Raw genomic sequence first — 12,428 nt, forward strand, 5'->3', positions numbered from 1 at the left:
AGCGGTAAACTGATGCTTTGTATCATGTAGTAGCACCTGTTGATGGGTCTCAGACTTGACGGGGGATGTGGCAGAGCAAGATGTATGCATGGTGACAGATAGCAGAATACTGCCTTTCAGGCTTATGCCTGGAGGTCATTTTGTCTTAGTTAAGACTTGATAAGAGTTGCTGCCCTCACTATCTCAGCATAATAATGTAAGGTAATGAAATATCCAAAACCAGCCAAATTCCATTAAGCACAAACTGCAAAGAAAAGTTACCTTACGCAAACACAGCAATTTTAAAGTTGTTGCACTTATTCTCCTGAGGAAGAGTGGATTTTCATCAAGAGCAGGGTGATGAGGTTAGTCAAACTTCATGTGTCATTTTTCTGTTAGACAAGCTTTAATTTAGACAGCTGTAAATTGAATGGAAAAACATGGAGGTTGGAGATAAGGAGCTTTTGGGATTACAGAAAAAAATAAACCTCATATCCTTCATTACTATCTTACAGCTTTTTCTAACTAGTACTTTGCTGTTGCAGTCTTGAAATTAATGAAGTGTATGGATTATTACTGCGTGTATTTTACTTTAAAGCTGGTTATTCCCCAGAAGTCAGAGGCTTTGCATGTCTTGTATGTATTGTACTTTCCAGACTGCTTTTCTAACACAAACTTCTAGGGTTTGACTCATTGCCAGGAAAGCAAAAGGAGCTCAAATAACATCCTCACCTTTGCAGCTGTGACCACAACATAAAACTGAGCAGGAGGAAGAGTTGATGCTGAGGGTTGTTTTTACTACACTTAAAGCACCATAAATATTGGAGCTCACACAAAACAACAACCCCACACTTGCCCTATGGCTATTAGGGCACTTGACCTTTCTCTTATACCTGCATCAGTTTAGCCAGCACAGGAGAATGTAACTTATCTGCTAAATAACAGGGCTCCATGCGAACATCGCTGTTGCACAGCAGTTTCTCTTGACTGCCTGTACTACCTTTCCTAGACTGAAGCACAGCCCATAGAGCAGCTCCGATGATGATCTGGTGGTGCCCAGCTTGCAGTTGTTCTGAGAGCAAGGAGGGAGCACAAGATATCGATCTGAAGGCCACATCATCTCTACCCTACTTTTGTGTAGACAGCTCACCGCCTGTCCAACTCGCAACTGTTCAAGTGCCACAGAAACAGAAGTTAACCACTGATTTTTGTGAACACTTGATCTTGAAATGCTTGCATATTCAAGCAAGGAGGAGGGGAGAGGGAAAAAAGGGACTTAGCTGGGGTTTGCTGTTTGTCTAGAACACTAATGGCTCAGTCTACAGTTTTGTGCTATGATTTTGCGTAACTAAGGAGGTTGCAGAATAAAAGCTGTATTGTTTCCTAGTTTCTGGAAATCAGCAGCAGTTACATGACCATAAAGCCAGTGTGGGAGCAGACCTCTTGAAGATGCAGTGCTACTTTTTCCACTCAGCATATCATAAGGAATAGAAGCTACTTGAGAGCGTGCTTCTGAGAATCTGACTGATGCACAAGCAAATTTGAAATTTTACTAATGTGGTTCTGGTTGTCAGTTCAGCATCACTTCTTGGTATTTCTCCTGTTGTGAGCAACTTGAAAAGCATCGCCCGCTACTTATACTGACATTTGCTTTTAAGCATGTTTTGGGGATGCTTTCTAGTATTAGAAATACTAATAATACTTATTCTAGTATTAGAACATCTTTGGTTAAGCGATAGAATACTTTCATCTGGTGGAGCGAAGTTGGCATTTCTTTTGTTTAACAACTGCATAGCAGCAACAACAGTTGTATTTAATGTCCCTCCTTTTCCCCCAGGGCAGAGTAATTTGCTTTCCTTGGAATTTGCATATTTTCATCAGGTGTTTGTGCAGCATACCACCAGCTAAAATACATAGTCCCTGTTTCCAGAGCTGTCTCAGAGTACTCTGCATACCTTCAGTACAAAGCAGATAATTTAGAGGGGTTTGTCTTGATTTTCTCACCCCTCCCTACACCAAATAAAAAGTCATTCCTGCTATTAATTTGATCACTACAGTATACATGGTAAGCCAAATTACCCATTACCTAAAAATGGATTCTGCCATCATGTTTTTAGACCTCTCACAGATCAACTGGAGGCATGATTAACAGGCAGTGTTTTCCTTTTGCGTATCTGTAGCTGCATCTGCTTTGAAAAATGGCTTTGTAAGCTTCTCTCATTAGCTAACAAAGAGATAAACCTTCCACATTCCTGTGTGCCTTCTCTAAATTCAGATTACCTTCATTCATGACGGCACCGATCTCCCAGTCTGCTTGGCAGGTGTCAATGTATGCTCCAGCACCAGTCTAGATTCTCACTTTGGTGATGTTAAACGAGTTTGAGCCCCCCAAAGCGTGTTTTTGAAGCAGATCGTCTCCATCTATTGCACTTTGACTTGAATCTGAAGTTTTCAGGTCGGCCACCAGAGGCTGCACCACGGGACAATGCCTAACCACCTCTGCAGCTCATAGGTGGGAAAGTCCTTGAGAGGAGCCAAGAAGCGGGCTAAACAAATCCCCACGTAGAGGGAACACAGCCCTCAGCATCAGTTGTTTTGATTTACAGACCTATACTTATTCCTGATACAGATATTGTCAGCAGTAATTGTGACAGAGATCAGTCCAGCATTAAAATAATTAGAAATTGATCTATTGAACTCTGCTAGAAGGAAGACCTATAATGAATGGTAGTATCCATAGGGAATTTTGATCCAACACAAGTCTAACGCAGTCCCAAGGACCTCAGACCAGTGATTTCCAGTCTTTTAGCACTCTACAGGAGTCTCTACAGCTGGTTGTATAGTGTTGATGAACACCATGAATTGAAGGTGTCAACACAGGGTGGTACACCAAGATCTGGGCTACTAGAAAAGACATACTCATTGGGACAACATTCATTTTAATGTAACATGAAAAATGATTCATCTGAGGCTGAGAAATGTGTGTAGAGTACTTAGGAGGTGGGAGAAAATAATAAGAAAATAATAATAAGGTACTCGGAATGTAGATAGCAGTTAACTAGACTGCCTACTGAAAGTCCACTTCTGCAGGTTGTAGGTAGAAGGAATACATGTCTTGCCAGAGACACAAATTAACAGTAAAGCAGGGATTTGTGTCCTATTCATGGCATAAAGTAACGGTGAAAGCAGTGTTAACATTGAAACTAGACACAGAAAACTTCAAGTTAGAAGTTAGAGAACAGAACTTACCCTGGAAAGCATGCTAGTTAGGCGTGATTAGGCTTGACTAGATGTGCTTAGAGGCCATTCAGCTGCTTTCCATACAGGTGTGGTTTTTTAGAGATTGCTGCTGGGCTGCTCTTCAGCCTACTGAGGAAAAAAGGGTAAGCCAGTAGGAGGAAGCCCAAGCTAGTCAGGTAAAAGGTCAAGTATAATGTAGATGGACACACAATGAGAAGAACAAGCCATTGAATACCTTATTTAGCAGCACTGCGTTTTTTCCTGACATCTTAAAATGAGGAACCATATTGTCTTAAGAAGCCTTTTGGGTCTTGACAGCTCAGTGCAGACATCACTAAGTAAAAGTCTTTGACTTACATACAGCCTTGCATACTCTGATCTCCTGTGTAATTTTTTTCTGGTGTGTCCCCCCCCCCAAAATCATACCTCTCCAAAACACATGGTAAGCATATTTTCAGTGTCCTTCCCCAAAAGCAGTCCTGCCAAGCAGCAGACAGAACCATTTTTCCTCTATGCTGCCTGCCCACAGTTATCTCCAGCTGTAATAAAGGTAGAATCTAAAGAAACATGTTTGATGGCACTGATTGGCCAGTAAATATGTTACTGATGAGTATTCAGAGGAAGGAGACACATCCTATCTGTCTAAACAAGTGACACGGCACTATTTGCATGTGACTTCAAGCATAAGACATTTAACTTTTAGTCAGTAAAACTTTAGGTTTGAATTTTTGCCATGGCCCCTTTGCATCGTCTCTCCTTCGGATCCAGAGAGCTGCAACATCATGTAGGTCATACACCAAACTATTTTGAGTGTCGAGTTTAGAGGGAAGAATGATGTTGCTTACTCCACTAGGACTGGAAAGCAACTGTCAGCACTTAGAGCTACAGCATAAGCTGCTGCAAGACATTTATGAAAATCCTCTGTTAAATAGAAAACAGAGAACTGCATGTGAGCAGCCATCTAAGCTTAATTCTGGCATCCAGGAACATTTCCTTGGGTTTTACTGGATACATACATTTGTGGACACAGCTGTACAAGCACTGAGAGAGAAAACTAAACGCCTACATGCTTCAGAGCCTGCAGTACAGTTAGAAAGATCCAGCACAAGTGAAGAGGGAAAGTTGCTGTGTGTAACTTCATAATTACATTTCATCTAGGCAATTGCATAGAAACAAAGCTGCTTTGGGAGTGCAGTTTGCTGTATTACATTTCTACATCTCGCATCATCGGAAACCCTACCTTAAGAGATGGTTTATGATAAATAGTACCTGTAAGATTCCCTGTTCTGGAATACCATAAAAGGTACTCATTGGAAGCCATCACACACCATTTGGGAAAAGGCACGTAATGGTTTACCAGGAGCCCCATATGCACCAAATAACAGACTTCAATCCTTTAAAAAAATTTTGCAAAATATAAAAACTTGTATCTAGCACATTTTCACTTAGTTTCCAACTCAAAGTAGCCACAGACTCCTCCTGTAAAATGACTCCTCTTAATATTAGAAGCTCCCAGGTACCTTCATTCAAATGTTGATGCCCATCATCTGCTACTCTTTATAGCGTTTCTCCTTTGAGTCTCCAAGGCACAAAGCTCCCAGTTGAAAAATGTCCTCTTTACCTCTATCTTACCCAGAAGTGGTGAGGAGCAAGTGTCTCCCAATCTTTACCCTGCTAGGTATGGAGAACTAATTCTGAAAATAATAAGTTGTCTGAATTTCTGTTACTTCTGCTTTTTTTCCAGTCAGGAATTAATTACAAATTCTGCAGGCTTCTGAGTAAATTACTTGAACTCCAGGGATGTACAAGTTACAACCACTGTGAAACACAGGGTGTTTTCTTCCCATCTTTATTACAAAAATCTACAGTGATGTCTGCACTGCTTCCATTTAATCAGTGTTTTGCCACCAGCTTAAATAGGCAGCTCAGATCCAAATTCATTAACAGGATTGAAAGATTTACTCAAAATGTGGGTTGTAGTAGAAAGATGATTAGAAGCTGAGCAGTTGCTTTCACGTGGTGAGTGTGCCCTGGCTTGATGAGGTTATTTCCTGGACCTCAACTGTAAACAAGCAGCCATGTGAAGTCGCAGACCTGCATATGGGATGCTGAATGCATGTCTTGGAAATTATGACAGAAGCTAACAATCTTCACATCACTGAAGCTGGTGAAAGTGTGTACTTGAAGTTGGTTTTCTGTGTACTTGACTGGAGCTAGGATTTTAAGCTGAAGGTGTTTAACTCTCAGATTTCACAGGAGTTAATGCACACTGCACAGTAAATTCCTCTGAAAACTGTTTTAGCTCCTCTCCTCCCCATTTCTCCCTTTTCCTTTTGGATAATTGAGTGTTAAACACTCCCCTAAAACTTCTTCCTCTCCATTCCCTTTTTAAAAGAGAAGCTGAATAGACACCCTTCTAGCATTCTGCTTGAGCAACGCCACGGACATCACTTTTACACTGTATTAGTCATAATGCACAGTGGTATGACGTCTTCCATCAGAATTTCAAAGCACTTAAGAAATATTAATTAAGTATTGCATCTCTGCGAGGTATGTAAGTAATTAATGTTATAAGCCAACACCATATAAAGGCGAGAGAAGGGCGGATTCTCACATTAGTGCATAGCGTCTGATTCGTTTACAGTTATTTTCTTCGTGGCTGTCTAGACCTGAGGTAGGTTCCTTATACAGCTTTCATAATGGCCACAACAACAGGAACATTTGTGAAGCTGAACTGCGAGACACCTCTCATGTTGCCATTATGTGAAAGCCCAACCTCTCAAATTATCTGTGAAATGAAATTATGGTAAATCAAGTCAGTAGAGAAGGCAGGTGATGAAGTTGAGACTTGAGCTCCAGCCTTGCCTTCATTTCATCAGAACAGGCGTTCCTGAACTTCTGTTGTCCTATGTTTGTTTTTCTACTGGTAGCAAAGGACTTTCTGGATATTGCAGGCTTCCTTTTCTCTGACACATTTACTCTTTCCGCCTGGAAATCACGTTTAGGCAGATTTTGAGGACTTCATAAATTTGTCTGGGCTTTCTGGATGTCTGGTAGCTGTCGGGAGCAGGCTTCTGAACAAGCTGTGGCATGTCTGGAAGCTCTGGACAGTAGCACTGTGAGCATGGACTGCAGTTGCAGAACACGAAGCAGCCTCGCAGGAGCAGCTCCATGCGTGTGCGCTGTACTGTCCATCCAGAAAATTTTCAGAAATAGCAAGCTGGATGTAGACATAGTGTGCAGCTGCCAAGGCTCTGTGCAGTCAGCCCCACGCTTTCAGGGGAAACTACGCATTATTGGCATATGGATTATACATCCCCTGGCTCCTGGGTGTGCTGCAGCTGCTGCATACGCCCATATTGTTTCTATCCATTAAATCCTCTGCAGACATACCGGATTCCTGCTCCTCTAGTCTGCATCCTTATATCCACACTTCTCCAAAGCAACAATGAACAAGACCGAGGCTTGTTCTACTTCTCCCTTCTATTCTCTCTTCCCTTCTAACGACAAGTTCTTGCACTAAGCCAGCGCTTCCATGAGACACTCAGAGACAATTTCACACTTTGCTACTGCCAGAAGAGAGAGGCAGTAATCCACAGTCCTTTCCCCTCCAAGCCCTCCTTGCTTTTGGTCATCCTGCTGCTTACTATGCACTGGTTCTGGTGTACGTTGGGTCCCTCCGTTACCTACATTGACCTATCAGCCTGGAAAAAAAAATGGAGCAGTGGATGGCTTTCTCTGGAAGAGTGAGATAAATCAGCTGACTGACTAATTGATGTAAGGTAAAGGATAACAGGAATGCCCGAGCTGCTGCCAGTGCAGCCAGGAGGCTGGGAAAGAGATTAAGACTTGACCTCACACTTTTGCAACAGTGACTTGTTAGATCAGCTTAACTGCCTGCAAAGCGGTAGTTCGATTTCTTTCTTTCAAAGAACAGAGGCCCTACTTTGCCTCTTTTTCTCTCCCACTCATAATTTATAGCTGCATCATCCAATCTAGGGATATCTGGGTGGATTCATGGTTTTTGTCACACTACCACATAAGAATTAGATTTTGAAAGGGTTATCAAGGGTTTTCTACGTCATGGACTGGCAATTGCATGCAAACTTTCTTTAACATAGTTTTGTGGCTTCAAACCATTTGGGTTATTTATTTTTTCCCAGCTATTCCTATGTTGGAGGTTAAAGCATTGCTATCATCATGTTCAGAAACCTCTATGCTTTGTAAACATGCTTGTTCTGATTCTAAAGTACTCAAAAAAACCTTTGAATCTCTTGTCTTGCTTCCTTGAACTAGTTTCAAAATTGTACTTAAAGCTAAATACATCTCGCATATTTTGTTGAAACTGCTTTGAAATTAAACAGAAATTGAGAAGCTTCTGATGGCTGTCTTGGAGAGTGTCAAGCACATGATATCTTCTTCCCAGCTGTCTGGAAAATTAATAAATAATTTTTAAAAATAATCTTTTTTTTTTTTTTTTTTTTTTTATGTAATGCTTAACATCCAGCTAGATTTGATCTGGAATAGCCGAAAATCAAAATATGATGAAATTCTGATTATTCCTTCAGTATTGTTTGAGAAATGATGGAAGACTTCAACACATTAACAAAGCAATTTAGGCATCTGTCTGCCTCAGCCGTGGAGCACTGAAGATCAAAAGAACATTCTCATCTGCTTGACGCACACACCCAGTGTTCATTCATTAATGGCATACTTTTAGCATAGGTTATAACTATACCCATCTTACAACAAAGCGGTGCCATGAAGTCCCCTGTCCGTAGGCAACAGAGAGAGCAGGAAAAAAAATTTGGTTGATTAAAGCATTCCCAGCGGCTGAGAACATCACCGACTCTGAAGCGGTTTGCTGTGAACTTCGAAAGGGTGGGAAGAATAACTGCACACCACTGTCTTCATTTCATTGTACTGTTCATAATGACACCCCCCCCCCCCCCCCGCTGAAATAATTCCTGATAAAAGGCGTTCCAGCTTTCAGAAGTCATGCAGTCAAAGCCTGCACTGAAGGCGTGTGTTAAAGTATCAATGCTCTGTAAAACATGAGCAAATTGACAGTTCAGGACTGCTTATCTGGTTTTTTTGACAGAAAGTGAAGGACTAAGTACGTGTTTTAAACCAAATATGACCCATTTTAAGTTCTGAAGAAGAAAGAGGGTCCATCCTTCCCTGACAGAGGAAAGACACAAAAGCCATTGTGTCTGTCCTGATACTCTTTCCACATAGTCTCTAGTCTAAAGACCTAAACTTCAGCTGGAAAGCAGAAAGCGTTTGCTTATTGTATTTGCTTTTTTAGAAAATAAATTTCCTCACCTCCAGTTTAGGAAAATCCCAGTCATAATGAGGCTAACTGGGTGGATTCCAGATTAAATTCATTCCTGGCATGGTGGCTTTGACTTAGTGGCAGGGCACCAGAAAAGGATCTGGCCCTTTCTCTCTCTGAAAGTGAAAGTGTGTTAGCCAGTTGTTTCAGAGGCACGCAGAGCAATATGCCTTTGGATTGTACACAGCTAATCCTCTTTATACTTTGCTGAGTGTAGCCTGCTTAGTCTTACATGAAATGTATTCGCCAACTTTTTGTAAGCCTGATCCAAAGCCTGTTGGAGTCAGTGGAAAGAGGCCAGATTTTTTTTTTCAGTTGTTTTGGAGCCAATTCTGTGTGAACAGCTGCTCCAGCGTTGAGTCTTCTCATTGGAAGAAGAGGAAAATAAGCAGCACCAAACCACACTGGACTCAGCGCTGTAGTAGAGATACAAATGAAAGCAACACGAAACTTGTAAGACCAGACTGGACAAAACATTCTGAAATATTGCTGCAGGGAGCAGGCTAGTGCTAGCAGGGGAATAAGTTAGCTGTTTAATGATTTCTTTTCCATAGCTTTTACTTTTCCACATATTCTGTAATGTAACAGTACTTTTTTTTCCCGTAGGCAAATAGGTGCCAGACAGCAGCATTGGAATGAGAACATATGTAGTGTTTGCTTTTATCTTACATTACAAAAGAAGTATGAATACCTTGTGTTATTCCAAGTATAAAATTACAGGTGTCAAATCATTTGGTGCTCTAAGTGCTGTGCCAGAAAACTAATCCAGTAAAAATAGCTCTGTCCTGGCAAAGCCGAGCAGTTTGTATTGTTATTACAGTTCCTTACTTGCATGGCTCCAGCAGTGCAAGATGGCACAAAACAAGTGTAGGAGACCAGCAAGAAACTTGCCTGGAATTGCCCAGAGTATAGAAAGAAAGGAGGAGGGAGACCAGATAAACCTAAGGGCTCATAGTGAGAATCTGCCTGGTCTGCTTTACAGTTGGTTTGAACTTTAAAGATGCTGTTAAACAAAAGCTAGTTAACTTCTTATGAGGTGATTCTTTCCCAGAGACCCCAAAGAATCAAAGCATAGGGCGATTTGGGCTTGGTTATGGATAAGTACGTGGTCAACCCTCTGTCCTATGGAGTGTTCCATTTATAAACTAGAAAAATATTTACCTGGAAAGGTAAAAGAATGTTTTTCATCACGACGTTACAGGTGAGAGTGCAAAGCAGGGATTAAGGTGGCTTGGCTGGGTTAGAGAGTCGGTGGCTGTGTTGCCCGTGGCAGAGAACCTCTCGCTGCTCTCCTGTGCTTCACTAGCAAGGCCATCCTTACTGAGCTGGTTAAGCCTTGAGGAAGAAGCTTGATCAGGACCTGAACTAAGGCAGGAGACATTGGAACAGGACATAGCACAGCACAATGCAGGGTTTTGATACGTGAGTTTCTTCTCAGTACAGCACAAAGAGCCACACATTTTGTGCGGCTGCTGCAAATGAAGCAAACGCTTCTATTGTCTGCTCTGCAAAAGCTAAGTCTGAAGAACATCTACTTAGTAGATTATTTCCCTAAGTGAGGCAGAAGAGTCACTGCATTTGATACTTTTTCCAGGCCCCCGGAGCTGCAGTGAAACCTGGACAGAGACAGAGTCGTTTCCTAAATTGGGGACATGCTGCTTCTGTCAGTACGGATGCTAAGAAGCTTATAAAAGGACATAGCAGCTGACAAGTGGATCCTTAATCCCTGGCAAATCCCTTAAGTTTATAAACAGTATAAAGCAGTTCATGTAAAAAGGAAACTTTTACTCATCCTATGTTTCCAGATGAGATGTGTTTACTTACACAGTGATAATCAGAACACATTGTACTTGCAATTTGCAGGATGAATCTTGGCTGCCTTAAAAAGCATTCCCCAAACTCAGCTCTCTTCCCCTACTTCTTGAAAACCATGGGAGTCAAGTTCATTGTCCACACCAGTGTTTTAAGAAGGTGTCATGTAGGGTATGGCAGGCTACACGGTAGCTGTGGAACAGCAGCTCAAATCCTGATGCTGAGAGGCTGCAGTTGTATTAATGGGGCAGAAACGATGAGATGTGCATCATAGAGTCACAGAATGGTTTGGGTCAGAAGGGACCTTATAGCCAATTCAGTTCCAACCCCTCTGCCCTGGGCAGGGACACCTTCCACTGAGTGAAGTTGTTCAAAGCCTCATCCAACCTGGCCTTGAACACCTCCAGAGACAGGACATCCACAACTTCACAGGGCAACCTGTGCCAGTGCCTCACCACCTTCACGGTAAAAAATTTCTTGCTAATGTCTAATCTAAATCTCCTCACTTTCATCTTAAAATCATTACCTCTTGTCCTATCCCTGCACTCCCTGATGAAGAGCCCCTCCCCAGCTCTCCTGTAGGCCACCTTTAAGTACTGGAAGGCAGCTTTAAGGTCTCCCTGGAGCCTTCTCTTCTACAGGCTAATTAAGCCCAACTCTCTCAGCCTATGGGAGGTGCTCCAGCCCTCTGATCATCTGGACACGCTCCAACAGATGCATGTCCTTCCTGTGCTGAGGACTCCCGAGCTAAACACAGTACTCCAGGTGAGGTCTCATGAGAGTGGAGTAGAGGGGGAGAGTTGGCCTACTTGGTCCATGGGTCACCACAGCTGGGTGGCTTGCTTGTCCCTCATGGCAGGAAGAAGCTGGCCCAGCAGCTACAGGAAGCTGAAGATGAGGTAAAGGCAGTCAATGCCAAGTACTCCTACCTGGAGAAGACCAAGCATTGGCTGCAGAATGAAATTGAGGAACTGATGACCAATGTGGACCTGTCTAATATGGCAGCTGCCACCTTGGACAAGAAGCACAGGAACTTTGACAAGGGTGGGGGGACCAAGAAAGGGTGGGAGGAGAAGGGTGGGAGAGATATGGGGAACATCATGGACCCAGTAGCTCTAGGGTTGTGGAGAAGCCAGACCAGAGTTTGGCCTCTACCAAGCCTTGCCCAGGAGGTCTCCAGGCAGGGAAACTGAGGCACAGTGAGTACTTTGAGCCCAGGAGAGACAGTCATGCCCTGGGGGCACATCTCCAGTGGCATCTCCTCCCTGCAGATGGAGGAGGACAAGAAGAACATGCTATGTCTGCAGGAGTTGTTGGAGAAGCTGCAGCTGAAAGTCAAGGCCTACAAGCAGCAGGCAGAGGAGGCAATGGGTGCCCGGGGAAGGAGGTGGAGAAAAAGGATGGATGGATGGATGGATGGAAGGAATAGAAAAAGGAGGGTGATGGGAAGAGTGTAAGGAAAGAAGGAGGAATGGGTGAGGTAGGGCAGAAGGGTGAGGCATCCCCTCTGAGGCCCCACACCCCCGGAGGACCAGGTTACCACCACCCTGGCCAAGCTCCGTAGTCCTATGGTCCAAGAACCGCCACCTCCCAGCCAAGCAGGGCCAGCCACTGCCCAACAGCTGCCCCATGCTGCTCCAGGTGACAATCCAGCCTCAACTGCCCAACGGGGCACCTCAGCCTCTACATGCCCCATGGTGCCACACATCTGCCCCATGGCACTCTCCACACACCCATGCCCCATGCCCAACCCCAGGGCCCCATGTGGCCAGAGCCACACTCAGGGGCCAATGTGGGGCTGGAGAGGGGGCAGGAAGGGAGGTGCCTCTAGAGGTGGAGGGCAGGAGCTGAGACCCACCGGGTGTGGGACAGATCCTGGGTGACTACTCTGGGCCCTCCTGGCTTCTCCTGCTGGGGGTGCAGATATTGCCTGCCAGTCCCCTGGCCCCCACCACCCTTACCCCATGCCGCCCCCACCCCACTCAGTCCCCAACTCCCATCCCACAGCTTCCACCACCCCACCATGCCCTTGGACCCCTTCAGGGCCCTCCTGACTTCTCCT

Source organism: Cuculus canorus, chromosome 2, assembly GCF_017976375.1.
Source record: "Cuculus canorus isolate bCucCan1 chromosome 2, bCucCan1.pri, whole genome shotgun sequence".
Classification (NCBI taxonomy): domain Eukaryota; kingdom Metazoa; phylum Chordata; class Aves; order Cuculiformes; family Cuculidae; genus Cuculus; species Cuculus canorus.